At 42.2% G+C, this 18,365-nt stretch overlaps 2 protein-coding genes across 2 annotated transcripts in view; both read left to right on the plus strand.

The window, feature by feature from the left end:
• LOC126295339 (transcription initiation factor TFIID subunit 10-like) overlaps window positions 1-18,365 on the plus strand; it is a 121,986-nt gene that overhangs the window by 19,594 nt on the left and 84,027 nt on the right. The gene's annotated exons all lie outside the window — the stretch shown is intronic.
• Window positions 1-18,365, plus strand: part of LOC126295338 (chloride intracellular channel protein 5-like) — a 49,213-nt gene that overhangs the window by 18,680 nt on the left and 12,168 nt on the right. The gene's annotated exons all lie outside the window — the stretch shown is intronic.

Raw genomic sequence — 18,365 nt, forward strand, 5'->3', positions numbered from 1 at the left:
ATTTGTACCCCATGATTTCGTAACTGTTGAGTGACTTTGACAATCTGTGGTAAGGAATATAGAGGCACCTATTCCTTCTTGTATTGTGACTATGTACATTTTCTCTGGTTTTTGTTTCTGGTAATTTCTTCTTCGTATATAAATTCGAACATAGTATATGTACAAGTTTATAACAGTCATGATTTTCTGTTCACAGAACAATGGTTTACAGTGTGCCTTATTTGCACAACAAGTAATTATCCTAATAGCCCCCCCCCCCCTTCCCAGTATTAATATGTCATGTACACAGCTAGAGTTCCCCCACAAAATAATTCCATATGTTGTTATACTTTGGATGTTCTAACATATTTTTCAGGAGCACAATCCATAAGTCGCCTTAACAGGTGAATAACTCTTGACAATTTACCACTAATATATTGTACATGTTGCCCCCCCCCCCCCCCAGATAATTTATCATCTATGTATACCCCCCCCCAAAATTTGACATAACTTGGATCATCTGACAGAAGCTTGTCTCCAAGACTACAGACCATCTGCTGTGTTTTGTTTTCATTCAGCAGGAATACATTTGCCTTGAACCAATAATATGCTTGATCAATTGTCTTTGCTGCACATGTTTTAAGGCTATTGAAATCATCACTAGCATGAAGAAATGTTGTATCATCTGCATACAACGCAGTGGTGGACTTGATAAATGACGGCAGATCATTTATCATTATCAGGAACAAAAAAAAGGCCCAGCACAGATCCCTGCGGAACACCTACCTTGACTTGTTCTATACTCAACATTTCTCTCCCTACACAAACAACTTGCTTACGATTCTGAAGATATAATTTTATTAATTTAAGGCTGTTATGACTAATGCCATAGAATTCCAGTTTTCCTAGGAGTGGCTTATGCTTTACACAGTCAAAAGCTTTGCTTAGATCACAAAATGTGAGTTGAGCGTAGCTCTTATCCTCAAACACTTGATGTAAGTATTTGGCTACAAAGTCTATAGCATCCACAGTAGTCAACTTTTTCCTAAAACCATACTAATTCACTAATTATTTTTAATTTTTCAAAATAGACAGATAGCTGTTGGTAAATTACACATTCCAGTATTTTAGAAAAAGCTGGGACTATGGAGATTGGTCTGTAACTGGAAGATGAGTCCATATCTCCCTTTTTATGTATTGGAACTACCCTAGACACTTTTGAGTTCTTCGGGAAAATATCCATCAGATATGCATGTATTTATACAGAATGTTAAGGGCTACACAATATAGTCTATTACTTTCTTTAGTAAGTTACAGAATATGTCATATATATCTACACTGTCTGAAGATTTCATCCGTTTTACAATGCTTAGGACATGACTAGGTGAGACCTCGGAGAACATAAACGTACCTGTGTCTGTTGGTGTTCTGCAAACATTTTTAGAAAGTAACTCTGATGAACTGATGTCAGGTTTGATTGTAGTATTTCCTACATCTTCAACAGATTTAATAAAGAAATCATGGAATTTTTGGGGACTTATATTAATTAGTTTATTATGCAGACAGGCTTTAAATGAGATAGCAGCAAATACGAAAGAATACATGGCAAAATGTTTATATTCGTATTATTCTTATGGTGAAGAGAATACTGCGTGTGAGTCACAATTCAAAAATTTCCTATTAGCAACCATCTCTTCTGACAGGTAGGAAAAAATTCAGAACGTAGAGTTGGCCATATTGACAAACATCCCAAACAGTCTTGCCAGTCGGATTTTCGTAGTACATTGAAATTGTGCTACATTCGAAGATGAACAACACGGAATTTGTATTTACTTTGTTGGATAATGTATGAAAATGCAGTGGTCGAAACTCGCGGCGGAGAGAAAAGCTCGTCTTCCACCTTTTTTTTATTTATTTACTGACGCAGAGGTTTTGGCGCCAGTATTTATCATTGTGCCTCCAAAGCATGTCTGTGTAGCGCTACATATATTGGACGGCAGAAGTTAGTTGTGGCGGCACCTACCAACATTTTTCAGAACTTCCGCCTACTTTGCACTTGATTCTAAGCCGCAGGCGGTTTTTTGGATTACAAAAACCGGAAAAAAGTGCGGCTTAGATTCGAGTAAATACGGTACTTTATTATTTGAAATTTATGTTAAATGTTGTTTCTGTTTTCACATGTATGGTAATGTTTACATTCAGTAAACATTTCATTTCAGTACATTACATTCTGTCACTTTCTTCACATAGAGTGCAACATTCAAAAATTCTTCTGTGTGTGATAAAGCTTGAAGCAGGGAAACGTGTATAGTGTTGTATTGCATTCCTTACTACGCAACTAAGCGAGGAGCTCAATACGTCAGTACAGAACTGAAATGAGGCAGGAAATCAGTAGTGCAACAGAAGCTGAAACTATGCTTTGAAACTTAGTGCAACTGCCATCTGGTGACACTATTGCTAACTAGTCTTCCAACAGAGCCACTAAATGCCACATAGTCAAACTTCCACAGAAATTGAGCGTAATGAAGATTAAAAGTATCAGGAGAGGCAGAAATGTTACAGCACTGGTGTGAAATGGCTAATTGCCTGAAAGTTGCAGTCTATTTATAGTATGATAGCCAGGGTAAATGTTGAGATGCATTGGGACTCGTATTCTTCCCATGTTTCCGACATTAATCGATGACACAGCATCACGGACACCCTGTTTCGTAGCACTTAACCCCACAAAGATGTTCTCACGTGCCCATGTCTGAAACATATTACTGAATAACTCATTGGGGTTCTGAATGTGCACACACATAGACACTTTCAGAGGAGGTCTCAGTGACTGATGTCCCTACAAATTGCCTTGTTGGCTTCTGTAACAACTTCAGGAGAAGAATTCATTTGTCTGAAACACAATCTTCAACTTCATTCATTTGGAATTAACACTACGGTTCAGATCCATGCTGCCAAAGTGATTTTATTGGTTTCTTGTCTTTTTAGAGTTTGTGGAAATATGTATCCCAGACGTCTTTCTTCTAAATTATTTCTGTTTTTCATGATTGTCATTTCATAATACTAATGTAGGTCTTTTATTGTTTTATCGTACAGTTGATCCCTCAGTGGCTTGCCGTCTGACAGTTTCGGGTGCTGTACAGAGTTAGGTTCAATTTTCTGAGGCGTGTGACTGTCCTCCCTATACATATTGTAAATGACAGGGTAGCCAACATTGAGTGCGGTGTATCCTTTTATGTGTAGTAGTTTCAGATATATCCATATATAAAGAATTATCTGCTCAAAATTAAATAGCTTCACAGACAAGCAAATAATGAAATAAAATATTTAAAAGGATGACTCAGAGTTAAATTGTAAACCATTTTATGGAGGTACTTTGAAGGACTTATTTTGAGAAATTCCAGAAATTTCAGCTTTTTGCTTCCAAACCTTCCCTGAACAAGTAGGCACAACAGAACATCAAATGGATACAGACACACACTGCTAAGACCGAGCAAGGTGGCGCAGTGGTTAGCATACTGGACTCGCATTCGGGAGGACGACGGTTCAATCCCGTCTCCGGCCATCCTGATTTAGGTTTTCCGTGATTTCCCTAAATCGCTTCAGGCAAATGCCGGGATGGTTCCTTTGAAAGGGCACGGCCGATTTCCTTCCCAATCCTTCCCTAACCCGAGCTTGCGCTCCGTCTCTAATGACCTCGTTGTCGGCGGGACGTTAAACACTACCCACCACCACCACACACTGCTAAGATCGTAACGGTTATTGTAGACCATACAGAAGTGTAACAGAGGTCTCAGGGAATTTAATGAGAATCTTTGGAAAGGAAAAAAGGATATACAACATTGCCTCCAAATCACAGTGGGGTGAATTTAGAGTGGGTATTACAGGAAGACTCAGTGACAATTTTGCTATCTCCATCATAGAGGTTGACCTACAGACAGTCTTCAAATGAACAATAGTGTGTCGATTAGCTTGTATTTGATTTATGAGGGCACTTAGGGAAATGTACCATCATCAAAGTGGCAGTCATTCTCTCGAAAACTATTTTCAACTGTGCAGAAGTTACTTGTAACTGACAGGCTCCTTCAATCAAACCGACCTCTTCTTTAGAGGCAGATTTCAACTTCTTAAATCTTTGGTGTTTGTTAACATAGACGTTGCCAGGTAAAGTGCACTTAACAGTGTCTGCCACTCCTATGTTGTGTGCTGATGTCTCCATTTCATTGATGTAGGTTGTAGACAATCGAGTGATTGTATATGGTAGCCAATGAGAATTGCTGAACCTAATGATTTCATGTGGTGGAAGATACAATTGGTTACAGTTGAAACTTTGCGGCAGTTTAAAACTGTGTGCCGGACCGAGACTCGAACTAGGGACCTTTGCCGTTTGCGGGCAAGTGCTCTACCAACTAAGCTACCCAAGCACGACCCACGCCCCGTCCTCACAGCTTCACTTCTGCCAGTACCTCGTCTCCTACCTTACAAACTTTACAGAAGCTCTCCTGCAAACCTTACAGAAGTAGCATTCCTGAAAGAAAGGATATATCGGAGACATGGCCTAGCCACAGCCTGGGGGATGTGTCCAGAATGAGATTTTCACTCTGCAGAGTGCTTGAGTAGCTCAGATAGTAGAGCACTTGCCTGCGAAAGGCAAAGGTCCCGAGTTCGAGTCTCGGTCCGGCACTCAGTTTTAATCTGCCAGGAAGTTTCATATAAGTGCACACTCTGCAGCAGAGTGAAAATCTCATATAGGTTACAGTTATTTTTATATGGAAAATGGGAAGATAACTAGATGTTCTGAGAGACTGACCTGTAACAAAGCCCAGAGCCTAGGTTGGGTTTGCAATGCTATACTTTACTTGTGAGTTTGCAGAGCCAGTGAATCTCAAAATGGAAAATATGGCTGCTGTTATAAAGCAACATTTAGCATAGCCCAAGATAAATGTTTGTTATTCCGCTAACCTGCTTGTACGTCTTATTTCCAATTTCACTAAAAATTCTGATCACGTAGAACAAAATATCTGATACGTTTATTTACGAACTATAGGCAGTTCCGAATGAACATTATCACTGGCTGCCGACATCTTGTACACGATTCTTTTTTTCATTTTCTTTGTTCGTCACACAGATTATTGCCAGTGTCGACATGTGATGATTTTTACTGACACAGCCTTTAAAATACCTCCGCACGAGAGCTGTAAGTCCGATGACCTCAGTGGTCATGACACATAACTGAAAAGAGAAATGACACCCCAGTATGCCTGTAAGTAACAGTCAGAAATCCCTTTCACTGTTAACCTGCCTTCCTCAAAAAAATAACGCTCAGTTGCACTGACAGCTGCTACAGCACACCACGTACACGTGTGCTGGGAGTGAAGAGACCTTTCGCGAATTAGGCGAGACATTTCAGAGTCCCGAATATGGTAACTCTATTTTTTAACTGACCATTTAAGTGAAAATGCTTCTCATTGCTCGTAAACATTATTGCATTTGCGTCGGACTCAGAAATTGCTCGCACTTGTACTGGGAAGTCTCCTCGTCGTTGGAAGTCTCTCTCTATGATCTGCTGATCCTCCAGCATTTTGTACAGGCAGGTTTTAAAATCGAAATGTAACATTTTTCTCACACACTCCCAAATTGTCTGTAGACGGTGTGCATGTCGATGTGTGTTTTGCCTCTAGCACCGTGACAATTGCCCCTCTCACAGTGGCGACATTTTTAGGTGACCTCATTTTTTTGTCAGGATGTGGCAGCTTCTGAAGAATGTTTCCTATTGCTATGAAAGCTGTAGCCAGCCGTAGGATCACATTGCTACTTGGAACTGAGCAGTTGAGATGTGAACAAAATATTTGCGACTTTACAATGACATATTCAGTACTTAGGACAGTGGTCCTACATGTCGACACATGGCATTCTTTTGTTCACTGCTACTGAAATGGCAGACAGTCCCAAAGTGCAGTTCTGAACGTGGCTCTCTCTCAGCAACTTTATATAAGTTTCAACGGAGAAGTACCACAGCCAACCAATTGCACATAATTTGTAATATATTGACCTAGGTTTTGACATCTCTAAAGATGTCTTCATCAGAGTGTAATTTTAACAACACTATAAAATAAGTTTGAACAGAATCATTACCAGCAGCAGTGTAAGCCACTGAGCCGATCAGTCTGATGTTCATTAGAAGGTCGACGATTGTGTGAATGTTTTCAACATTTTCACATGTTCGGATTGTGGAAGATGACCGGAACGAGAAAGTTTCAGCGGAGAAGTACCACAGCCAACTGATTGCCCATAATTTGATATATATTGACCAAGTTTGAAATGGGAAAACCACTCACACTCAAGTGTTCCCCACATTGTCATCCTTGTAAGCGTCTTTAACATTTCGAGAGTTTCTGCTCCACTTTTCCCAGTCAAAAAGCAGAATTTCACTGCCACACGGTGTTCACAAAAATTGGCCATTGCAAAAACCACATTTGTAAAAAAACAGTTGTTTTTGTAATCTGTACTGAAACTAGTCCCGAAATCCTTTAGCAATGGCACTCGTCTTACTGTTTACAGAGTATCCACTCTGCGTGCCTCTAGTGGCGGTATGTGACACTATCGAAGCTCTGTCCACCAAAACTTAGTTTGATTTTTTTTTTTTATCCCCTCCTCGTATGTCCTGTCTCCACCGACCACTCACAGAATTTGTACTAAGCGCTCTAAAAAATAGCCATTTCTTGTAGATTACTGTGTACATCTCACATAGGGATCGTGAGTGAATTAGAGAAACGTATATTCTGTCATTTTTCCTGCATTTAGTGTACGCATGAAGTAGTGCAGAGTGTTCCTGATATTGGGTAAAATACCCACCCTCATGTTAAGTACAGTGGCTTGTGGAGTATAAATACATATGTAGGTTCAGATCCTCCACTCCATCTGAAAACAGGGTTAAACCTTACAGTTATACTGTTAAGGCATTTGTCATCCGTGTTGATGAGGTGGAAGTTGCAGCTTAGTGATGATCCTATGCTCACAAAAGTTCTTCAGTTTTTCTGAGTGATTTAGAATTGTAAGCTCGTTGAGCAGGCACTAAGGTCAGATAGCTGTCAGATAGCACTGTCCACTTGGAGGAATAAGCTGACACATACAGGTGACATCGTCAAAGGTGTTCTGTAAAAGCAGTTCTCGCTACTGTGGGATGTGACAGTTCGTGATGTGACTTCTGTTCCTCCTAGGCAGTGTGTGTTTGCTCCATCAGTAGGGCTGTTTCGGTACTGTCACGTAATACAGTAGTGTGCAAAACTTGAGGAGGAAAGTAACTTCCGCACGGTGTACCTCTGCCAAGTAAGAGATCAATCAAACTTGGGACTGTACATATAAAGAGCTGCTGCAATATAGGATAGAAGGTAACTGAAAAATGAAGAGAAATGATGCTTTTATTCCAAGACAATAATTACACTAAAGTCTCCATGATACGAGGGCATTTCGAAAAGTAAAGATACAATGGCTCACAGTTCTTAAATAGAAGATTTATTTAGAAAACATCAGTTACCTCTTATTAACTGGATTATTTGTTATTTTTCGACATAATCACCCCTGTTATCCAAACATTTGTTAAGTCGGTGCACAAGCTTTTATATCCCACAGTCATAGAAGGTTGCTGCCTGTTGTCAGAACCACATTTCAGCTTCACCTTTGTTCCCTTCATCGTCGTGGAATGATTTTCTACCGAGATGTGACTTCAGGTAACGGAATACACGGAAGTTGGTGGGCGTAAGGTCTGGGCTATATGGCGGATGGTCCAATATGTCCCATTTGAATTGTTCGAGTAGTGCTTTGGTTATGAGTGCTGGAGCGCTGTGTGAGGCCGACTGTTGTCATGAGGCAAGGAGACTCCACTTGTCAGCATTCCCCTGCATTACTTTATAATTGCCCTTTGAAGACGTTTCAAAGTCTGGCAATATGCAGCAGCATTAATTGTCGTTCCAGGAAGCATAAATTCCAACAGAAGAATACCTTGTCTCTCCCAAAAAACAGAAGCCACGATTTTCTTCGCCGAAATTGACGTTTTGCATCTCTCGGCTTTTGGTGAATTCGAATGGTGCCATTGCATCGATTGTTGCTCGGATTCAGGTGTACGGTAATAAACTCACGTCTCGTCACCTGTCACAATGTGATCAAGGAACTCATCACCTGCTTCAGCATAGCGTGTGAGGAAGTAGAGTGCAGAGCCCATCCTTTTCTTTTTGTGTTCTTCCGTTAACAGTTTTGGATCCCAGTGCGCACACAATTTCCTGTACCCTAACCTGACAGTCACAATGTCATAAAGAGTTGTCATTGACACGTCTGGTACAATCTGATGCAATTCTATCAGTGTAAGACGTCTGTTCGCACGAATTGCTTCTCCATTCTTCGAAGAAGGGCATCGGAGATCACAGACGGCCGACCTGTCCTTTGTTCGCCACGAACATCGATCCTACCTTCAGAGAAATGACGACACCATTTCGTTACATTTTGTCGATTCATAATGTTCCTGTAAACAGAAACAATTTCTTTGTGAATAACCGCTGGTCGCTGACCTTTTGCACAAAGAAAACGTGTGACGGAGCGCACTTCGCATTTGGCGGGATTCTGAATCGGCACAGCCATTTTAAACACGACCTACTCCAACCAGAAGCGACGCTCAACTGCCGAACGACCGCGAAGAGAAAGCTAACGGTTCATGGTTAACACCGGTGTTGCCAACCTGCAAAACTCTTCTGTTCCTCTGGGGCGTACGGTGTATCTTTACTTTTCGAAATACCCTCGTATATGATGTTTCCCTGGACAGTACAAAAGGTGAGATACAGTTCTTAATGGGGTGTGCGATCACCAGTGGCGGCAGTGTGTGCGCGGTGATGTGCTCCCGAGTGGGCCACGAGGTTGGTAATGAGTTCTTATGACAGGGTGTGGTGGTCAGCTGCTGGGTGGTTGTCAGTGCGTGTGGAAATAATGCAGTATGTCTCTCCAATACTTCCCACACTTGCTCGACGGGACTTAACCCTTTCGTGGGCAAAATTATTGAGCAGTTTTCTTTAATGATAATGAATGGAGAGCACATAGTAGTTAACGGATAGGTATATTTATCATACAAAATATCAAATTTGCTTCAACTGTGAAAGTGAGGTCACACAAAAAGGTGGGAAGTATTCTTCCCACTGCCCTTCCTTGGAGTTGAATGACAAAAACAACTTTTTCAATACATATCATATTTATTTGATAAATTTACTTTTCTTGTTACAATGATTGTTCACAATTACTTGCCATGAAATTTTCTGAAACATGGGTCTATGCCAGGGGTCTCCAAACTACGGCCCGCCGGCTGAAACCGGTCCGCGAGAGCCGGCAAACCGGCCCGCGTTAGCTGGCCGGACATCACCGGTATCCGGCCCGCTAAATATTTGAGGTGGTGCCTATACTGCCAGCAATTGAGTTTCGAGGCCTATCGCGACCGATACACCGCGAAATTGTCGGGGCTCTATCTTTACAAAGCGGAAGGTCGTGGTTAAACTTGTGGCTATCCACAATAAACAGACAGACCATTCTCCTTGCGATAGTAAAAAAACAAAAACGGTTAACAGACTAGTTTGGCGAAAACATTTTAAGTAAAAAAAATTCTTTGCATTTTATTCTAGTCACGAGTCTGGTGCAAGTCTTTCAAATGGACGCCACTTCGGTGACTAGCCTTAGTAATCAATCATTATGGAAGATGCTTCTTAAGCAAGGCTTCACTTTCTTTACGTATTTCGATTTTCAGATTTTCCTTGTCTCTTCGAATTCAAACTTTGAATTGTCCCGCTCCTACTAGTACAGCCCATAAAACACTAAAAAACTCGTGAGACACTCGCAACATAGACACAATCACGCAACAGAACTGTCAAATATATGCTCTGGCTCTGCTACTCGTTACAAGACTACTTATTATTGCGCTGCTTGAATTAACAATGCGCTAACATACTCTCTGTTACTCTTGTAGTAATAGTGTTGTTAACAACGTTTTTGAGATTTAGTTAACTTTGCAGGACGCTTTCGTGAACACTGTGCAGTGACATACTTTTTTGTCAGTGAAATTCGCCAGAATAAAATGCGCCAGAAATTCGGTCAGATACGTCCACCAATCAAAATTATGTAATGAAATAAATATCGTAGTTCGTTTCAGTGCTAGCTATTTCCACAACCTTAGATTTTTGCGATTTCATCTTTCCTTTAGCCTTACATTATGGTGATCGTGGAGTGCTAGGGTTGTTTAATCCCACTAGGTAGATCTTGGCCCTTGTGACTTCGTGGAGGAATCAATGTGGCCCACAGACTAAAACGTTTGGAGACCGCTGGTCTATGCAAAGTGGTATTTGACAATATGTACAAACACAGCGAGTGCTGAAACCTTCCTGGCAGATTAAAACACTGTGCCCGACCGAGACTTGAACTCGGGACCTTTGCCTTTCGCGGGCAAGTGCTCTACCATCTGAGCTACCGAAGCACGACTCACGCCCGGTACTCACAGCTTTACTTCTGCCAGTATCCGTCTCCTACCTTCCAAACTTTACAGAAGCTCTCCTGCGAACCTTGCAGAACTAGCACTCCTGAAAGAAAGGATATAGCGGAGACATGGCTTAGCCACAGCCTGGGATGATTCCAGAATGAGATTTCCACTCTGCAGCGGAGTGTGCGCTGATATGAAACTTCCTGGCAGATTAAAAATGTGTGCCCGACCGAGACTCGAACTCGGGACCTTTGCCTTTCACGGGCAAGTGCTCTACCATCTGAGCTGCCGAAGCACGACTCATGCCCGGTACTCACAGCTTTACTTCTGCCAGTATCTCATCTCCTACCTTCCAAACTTTACAGAAGCTCTCCTGCGAACCTTGCAGAACTAGCACTCCTGAAAGAAAGGATATAGCGGAGACATGGCTTAGCCACAGCCTGGGGGATGTTTCCAGAATGAGTGCTCTTTTCCGCAGCTTTGGTACTACAATGACGGCACATCCAGTAGGTTTCTCCTAAAATGGGTCGATGCTCCCCAACAGCCACGTGACGAAAATCTTCAGCTACTTTACCCCTTTTTGCCAGAAGGACAGGTTTTTGTCCACGCTTTTTTTGGGATGAGAAGCCTGCGATCCTTAAGTGAGCTGATTGTGCTGTCCATTTTCTCTTTTACTTATTTTCCACAGGATATAACTGTTCACTGCAGCAACGTCCACCAGGAAATAAAATATTCTGTACCACCATTTTACAGAACGTCTGCCAATAGCATACCTTTCTCGTAACTGATCAAACTTATCGACACCACCCATTATTTTGTTGTATTCTGCCACAACTTCAGGACAAGAAATCTCTGTCCTAGTACCATCCTTATTTTTCCTTTTCACTGTGGCTGTTTCTCATGGGTCACGAATTGAGGACAGGAAAGTGACTGGACGGTTATCCATCCATTTTACTGCAGAAATGGCTCCTTTTGTTTCAAACTGGAATTCTCCTCGTTCCAATTTTACGTTTTCCTTCATAAATTTCGGTAAATCGAAAGTATTTACCTTATACTGTAACTTTGAGGAAAAATTCACAAAATGTCACGCAAACAGCACTCAAAGGCTTCTCTACAGAGCAACACTCAGCTATACAATGCCTCTGTGCGAAGGTACAGCAAAAAGGGCGGAACTTCCGATTGGAAGTAGTACCCTATACTGTTCACTAGGTGGTAGCACCGTACAGAGGTGGGAACTGTGAATCCCATGTGACTAGGAGCGAGTTCATTGTAGTGGGAAGCATGTTTCCCACGGCTCATGAAAGGGTTAAGTCAGAGAAATGGGCAAGCCAGTCCATTTGCTAAATATCCTCGTGTTTCAAAAGCTACTCCACCAGCACTGTTTGATGCAGTCGCACGTTGTCGTCCATAAAAATGAAGACATTGAAGCAGCTTAGATCTGTGCAGCTAAATTTGTTACCACTATTATGGAAATGCTCATGAACTCAGCTGAAAATCCCTGGTGGGAGATGATGATCTTTTTGTGAAACATTATTCAGAAAATTTAGGGAACTGGCATATGTGACTGCAGAATGATCCTACTGCAGCCAGCATAGATCTCTGGTATGGACCACAAAGATAAAATACGAAAAATTGGCTTTTACGGAAGTATATACAAGGGTAGTTTGAAAAGTTCTCAGAATGGAATAGGAAAAAACTACTTACATCAGTGAATTTTTTTTATTTTTCAATGTAGTCTCCTTGTAGAATAATGCATTTGGTCCAACAATGTTCCAGTGCTTTTATCCCATTTCGAAAATCAGTTTCCTCCAGGCCTGCCAAATACTTGTCAACTCCGGCTATCCATTCTTCGTTTGAAGTGAATCTTCGCCCACCAAGAAAAATTTTCTGTTTTGGTAAGAGACGGAACTGTGATGGAGCCGTATCAGGTGAATCAGATGACTGTTGCAACAGCTCATATCTTAGTTCATGTAATTTTTCCATGGTGGCGGCACGTGTGCGGGTGTGCATTGTCTCGATGGAAGATGACTTTCTTCAATCTTAAACTTTTCCTTTTTTGCGTATCATGTACATGAGGTTGGCATAGTATTCTCCAGTAATTGTTTGCCCAGTGGGGAGATAATCTACGAACAGAATCTCCTTCACATTTCAGAACACTGATGCCACGACCTTTCCTGCCAAAGGAATTATCTTTGGTTTCTTTGGTGGCGGAGAATCAGCATTTTTCCACTGTCTGAACTTTTTTTGTCTCTGGGGCACAGTAGTGCACCCAAGTTTCATCTGTGATCACAAACTGCCCCGAAAAATCTTGTTTGTTTCTCCTAAAACTGGTCAAACATTGTTCAGATATCTCCAGTCTCGTGCCTTCTCGATCCAGAGTCAAGAGTCGCAGAACCCATCTTGCCGATAGTTTTCTCATTTCTAATTTTTCAGTTAAAATATGGTATACCCTTTCAGATGACATCTGGCAAGTGTGAGAAATTTCACACTCTTTCAATCGGAGAACCTCTGTGACCGTTTGGTGCACTTCTGCAAAGATTTCTGGAGTAGTGACACATCTTGGCCGACCACTGCACGGATCATCTTCTAAGCTCGCCTGACCAAATTTAAATTCTTTTATCCACTTGGCAACAGTTGAATATGAAGGAGCTGAGTCCCTCAGTGTATTCTGGAAATCGGCACAAATGTCCTTTTGCTGCCATACCTTTCTTCATGAAGTACTTAATCACTGCTGGAATCTTCATTTTCTTCCACCTTCACAAATCTCTATGCGGGATAGACGACAGAGCGACGTCACCGCCACAGCTTTCTTCCGAGAGCACTGGCGTGGCACATGTTTACAGGCAACAGTCCAGTGAATATCATGCGAACAACTCATTGCGCTAGTGCTGACCTCTCGTGGTGATTCCGAAAACTTTTCAAACCACCTTCGTAGATAGTAGTCCCTGCCCCCCCCCCCCCCCCCCACTCCATTTGTGATTGGGACAGGAATGGGGATGCTTAGCAGCGGTACAGGGCACCCTCTGTCATGCATTGTATGTTGGCTTGCAAAATACGGATGTGGACATAAATATTTTTGTAAATCATTTTTTGGCCTACTTTGACACCTGTGCTATTATGTTTTCCATTTATATGTGAATTTTGTCCAACTTAGAGGCATCAGTATAAAGTCGTCAGAAAAAGAAAGGTAATTTACATATGTTCTGTTAATGTGTAAGTTTATAGATTCAAAAAACTTCCTGCAGACTTGCTGAAATTAATTTTAGTGCTTTTCTGTGTCACCTTCTCACTCTTGTCTTTCAATATTATAAGTCTCTCTCTGTCCAGGTGTCTAACAGGAACTGTAATGTACTATAACGTACATCTTCGTCAGTCAAAGTGTGCTCAGTGTCTTGTTTTACGAGGACTGCTAGGTTGGATTTCATTGAAACTGAATCGGAAACTTCTGAAAATCCTTACACCCTGGGCACCTCGATCAGGTGCTATTAAGCTGACACTCGGTATCTAGTTGCTTAAGGTTGCAAGAAGTTCATATTCTTGAGACACGTACCTTTCCAACTGCTGGAATCGTGGTGCAGAGAGCTGTCGGACATATCAACAGGACTGATTTGGTAATTATTGACAGTACACTGAGGTGAAAAAAGTCATGAGATACCTCCTAATATTGTATCGGACTTCCTTTTGCCTGGCAAAGTGAAGTAACTTGACGTGGCGCGAAATATCAAGTCGTCAGAAGTCACCTGCAGCCATATTGAGGCGTGCTGTCTCTACAGCTGTCCATAGTTGTCAAGTGTTACTGGTGCTGGATTTTGTGCACAAACTTACCTCCCAGTTACGTCCCATAAATGTTTGATGAGATTCATGTAGAGCAATATCGGTGGACACATCATTTGCTCGAATTTTCCAGAATGTTCTTCAAACCAATCGTGAATAACGTGGTTATCCGTAAAAATTCCAGTGTTTTTTGGGGACATGAAGTCCGTGAATGGCTGCAAGTGGTCTTTAAGTAGCAGGACACAACTGAGGACCCAGTCTGTTCTTTGCAAACTCAGCCCACACCATTATGGAGCCACCACCAGCTTGCACAGTGGCTTGTTGACAACCTAATTCTGTAGCTTCGTGAGTCTGCACCAGTCGTGAACTCTACCATCGGCCCTTACTGACTGAAATTGGGACTCATCTGACAGGGCCAAAGTTTTCCCTTTCGGCTAGGGTCCAACTGATACAACACGTGCCCAGATAGCCGCTGCAGGCGATGTCGTGACGTTAGCAAAGGCACTAGAGTCAGTCGGATGCTTCCGTATCCCGTTAATAGCAAATTTCGCCTCACTGTTTCTCGAATTGCTACCGCAGCTGCAGTATGGAGCACCAGAGCCGTATGCTGAACACGGTGGTCTTTCCTCGCGGTAGTGCCACGTGGCAATCTGGAGCACAGTCTTGTGACTGTACGTTCTCGTGACCCCGACTGCCAGCAATCTTGTACAGTGGCTACAATCCTGTCAAGTCTTTCCGCGGTATCGCAGAAGCATCGTCGAGCTTCTTATAGCCCTATTATGTGACCTTGTTCAAACTCGGTGAATTGTTGATAATCGCCTTAAGGGGGGTAGGATGTCAAACGGACTGACTTGGAGCGGGAGAGTCACCATAGGACATTTTAATTTCTACTGTCTATACTTTTACAAATAAATTCATAAAACTTTGTCACCATGACTAGGAAGGATTGAGGACTCACAGTCATTGCAGTGGAAGTTCAGAAACGTAGCAAAACACATTTTTTTGCATGTGAAATTTCATCATTTTTTTCACTTACTACTGGCTGCATTTGTTGCTATAGTTAAGCTTTTCTTCCTAAGTAAGAGAGATTCTTTGATGTCTTTTGCACGGCATACAAACCGTAGTTACAGGTGTATGAAACTCTAGAAGTTATTTAATTTATGAACAAATGAATGAACTGCTACATTTTAAACTTCATGTTTAGAAAAAACTCAAGTTTTATAGTTAATTATCTCAATTTTTCCACAGTCTTTTAATAGATTTGGAAAATTCTAGAGTTTCATTCACCTGTAACTACTGTTTGTATGCTATGAAAAATTCATCAAAGAATCTCTCTTAGTTAGGAAGAATAGCAACAAATGCAGCCAGTAGTAAGTGAAATAATGATGAAATTTCACATGTAAAAAAAATGTTTTTTTCTTACATTTTTGAGCTTCCACTGCTATGAGTATGAATCCTGAATCCTTCCTGGTCATGCTGTTAAAGTTTTATGAGTTTATTTGTAAAAGTATAGACAGTGGAAATTAAAATGTCCTGTGGTGCCTCTCCTGCTCCAAGTCGGCCCGTTTGACGTTCTACGCCCCTTAAAGACATTCTTAACTAACATGAACTTGCTGTGCCCAACGTCAAAGGTAATTAATGCTCGTGACCGTTACAGTCTGTATTTAAAGCAAACCTGATTTGCTTGCTCATAGTGGCAATACAGTACCAGCTTGTGGATGTAAAAACATTGTCAACAGTTTTCATTTATTTCACTTAACTCCATCTTTGTGTTATTTTTTTTTCTGTCAGTGTATTTTTTTCATCCCTATAAAAACTGTTATCCAGTTATTTTTAAATTCATGTGGCCAATGTCTAAATGCTGTCACTGATGCCGAAGGGTTCCCATAAAAAGAATAAAATTTTGTTTTTGTCTCATCACAAATTTTCCCACCCAAAAGTAAACTAGCAAATATGGGAACAATACTGCACCTCTTGCTTCTCGACAAAAATCACATTGTGCAGCTTACTGAAATAGTTGCCACATCCAAGCTAATGTATTTCTAAGTGTCAATTTTTATTTTGGTATCATTAACGGAAAATGACACACAGTCGCGACTCCAAGTTGCATTAGCATTAGCGACATCATTTGTTTTCAAACACTGCCATTTAATTGACTATTCTTGTACATGTCCTGTGATGGCCAAATGCATAACAGTGCTGTGAAATAACATATCCACACCTTACAGAGGAAGCATCAGACAGTAGATATTCCCACAGAAAAGTAGTTCATTCTCTCTCTCTCTCTCTCTCTCTCTCTCTCTCTCTCTCTCTCTCTCACACACACACACACACACACACACACACACACACACACACACACACACACACACAATTTTCCTAAAAATGTGATCTGATCCAGTCTCTATTCAGTGAGCAAGTCATTATTTACATTGTAGAGGGGTAGATGCTAAAAGTAAGCACCATCAACATATGGAAAATAGGAAGTGTAGGGTTTCATATACCATTGAGAATGAGGTCACTCAAGGTGAAATACAAGCTGAGAGGGGTGAAGAGAATTGGCTGCTTTCTTTCAGGAAATGTCCCAGCATTAGCCTCCAGAGATGTATGGAAATAATAAAACACTAAAACTGGGTGGTGAAACAGTAGGAGCTATATCCCGTATTGCTTGACCGACCTGGCTTTCTGAAATTTATTCTCGCCCCAGAATATGAAGTAATGACTCAGATTAATAAAGCATTACCGACACGAGATCTTCATCGAGAAAATGATATCAGTTTTGGAAGTGATAAATATGGCCAACATGTGGAGGAGTGTAATTCTTCACGCTTTCCCAGCGATCTGTTGACATCTCGGATATTCGGGAATCCAGCCAGATGTTCGCGTCATTCTCGCACGATATTTCAACAGCGTGCCTCGCTGTCTTCTTCAGGTGCTACCTGAGACTGGTCCTCGGGTCGATCGAGTCCGTTATTTATGCCTTGGTGGAGCTGGGTGTTCCCTAATCGGTCCACGCCGAGTCGAGTTTGCCATCTGTGGTCCGCGACCACCAGACTCGGCTTCAACGGACTCCTCCAGTCGCGGATCTTCCGACTGCCGTCAGCGCCCGTTTTGGCTGTCCTCAACGGTTGTGGTTGTCACCTGAGGTGTGTCAGACCTGATCTGATATGTTCGGTAATCTATCTCATGACTGCTACTACGATTTCCACTTGCGTTTCGTGCTGGGCGCTCCGTAACGGCCCGTGCCGCGTCATGTGTTCCATCTGATGTCCACGCCTGCCAGACACGGCTACATTGTCCCTCTCTGGTTGCCGGTGTTCCCTCTGCTGTCCTCGCTCGGTCTGGCCATCTTCTGAAGTCGAGTTCACGATCTGGGGTGTGTCAGATCTGGTCTCTAATGTCCGACACCTTGTCTCACGACTGTTCTCTCGGTCTCCACTTCTATTTCTTGTAGAATCCCGGAGTGTACTTCGTCGAGTTTTCGCAAGTTCAAGTGCTGGATTCCAGGCAGTGCCGATTTGGTATCCCGAGTCACGGTTGATTAGATTGTCTGTGACCTTAATCTCAATGGCTTCTTTAATGACACTGTCCCAAAATCTTCGAGGTCTGTGTCACAATCTTGGTGTCATTGTAATCCATTGAATGACCAAGTTCCAGACAGTGCTCTGCTATGGCTGATTTAGTTGCCTGCCTGAGTCTGGTATGTCTCTGGTGTTCTTTACACCTGATGTCCACAGTTCTGGTGGTCTGGCCAATGTATGACATTCCACACTGGCATGGTATGTTTGGGTCTGACACACCTCGGATGACAACCACAGCCGTTGAGGACGGCCAGAACTGGCGACGACGGCAGTCGGAACATCCGTGACTGGATGGGCCCGTTGAAGCCGAGTCTGGCACGCGCGGACCACAGGTGGTACAATCGACTCGTTGCGGACCGATTAGGGAATGCCCAACTACTCCTAGGCGTAAATACTAGACTAGATCGACCGAAGGACCAGTCTCAGGTAACACCCGAAGAAGACAGCGAGGCATGCCGTTCAAATACCGTGCGAGAACCACACGAACATCCGGCTGGATTCCCGAAGATGCAAGATGCCATGTGGAG

This window comes from Schistocerca gregaria, chromosome 11 (genome assembly GCF_023897955.1).
Source record: "Schistocerca gregaria isolate iqSchGreg1 chromosome 11, iqSchGreg1.2, whole genome shotgun sequence".
Taxonomy (NCBI): domain Eukaryota; kingdom Metazoa; phylum Arthropoda; class Insecta; order Orthoptera; family Acrididae; genus Schistocerca; species Schistocerca gregaria.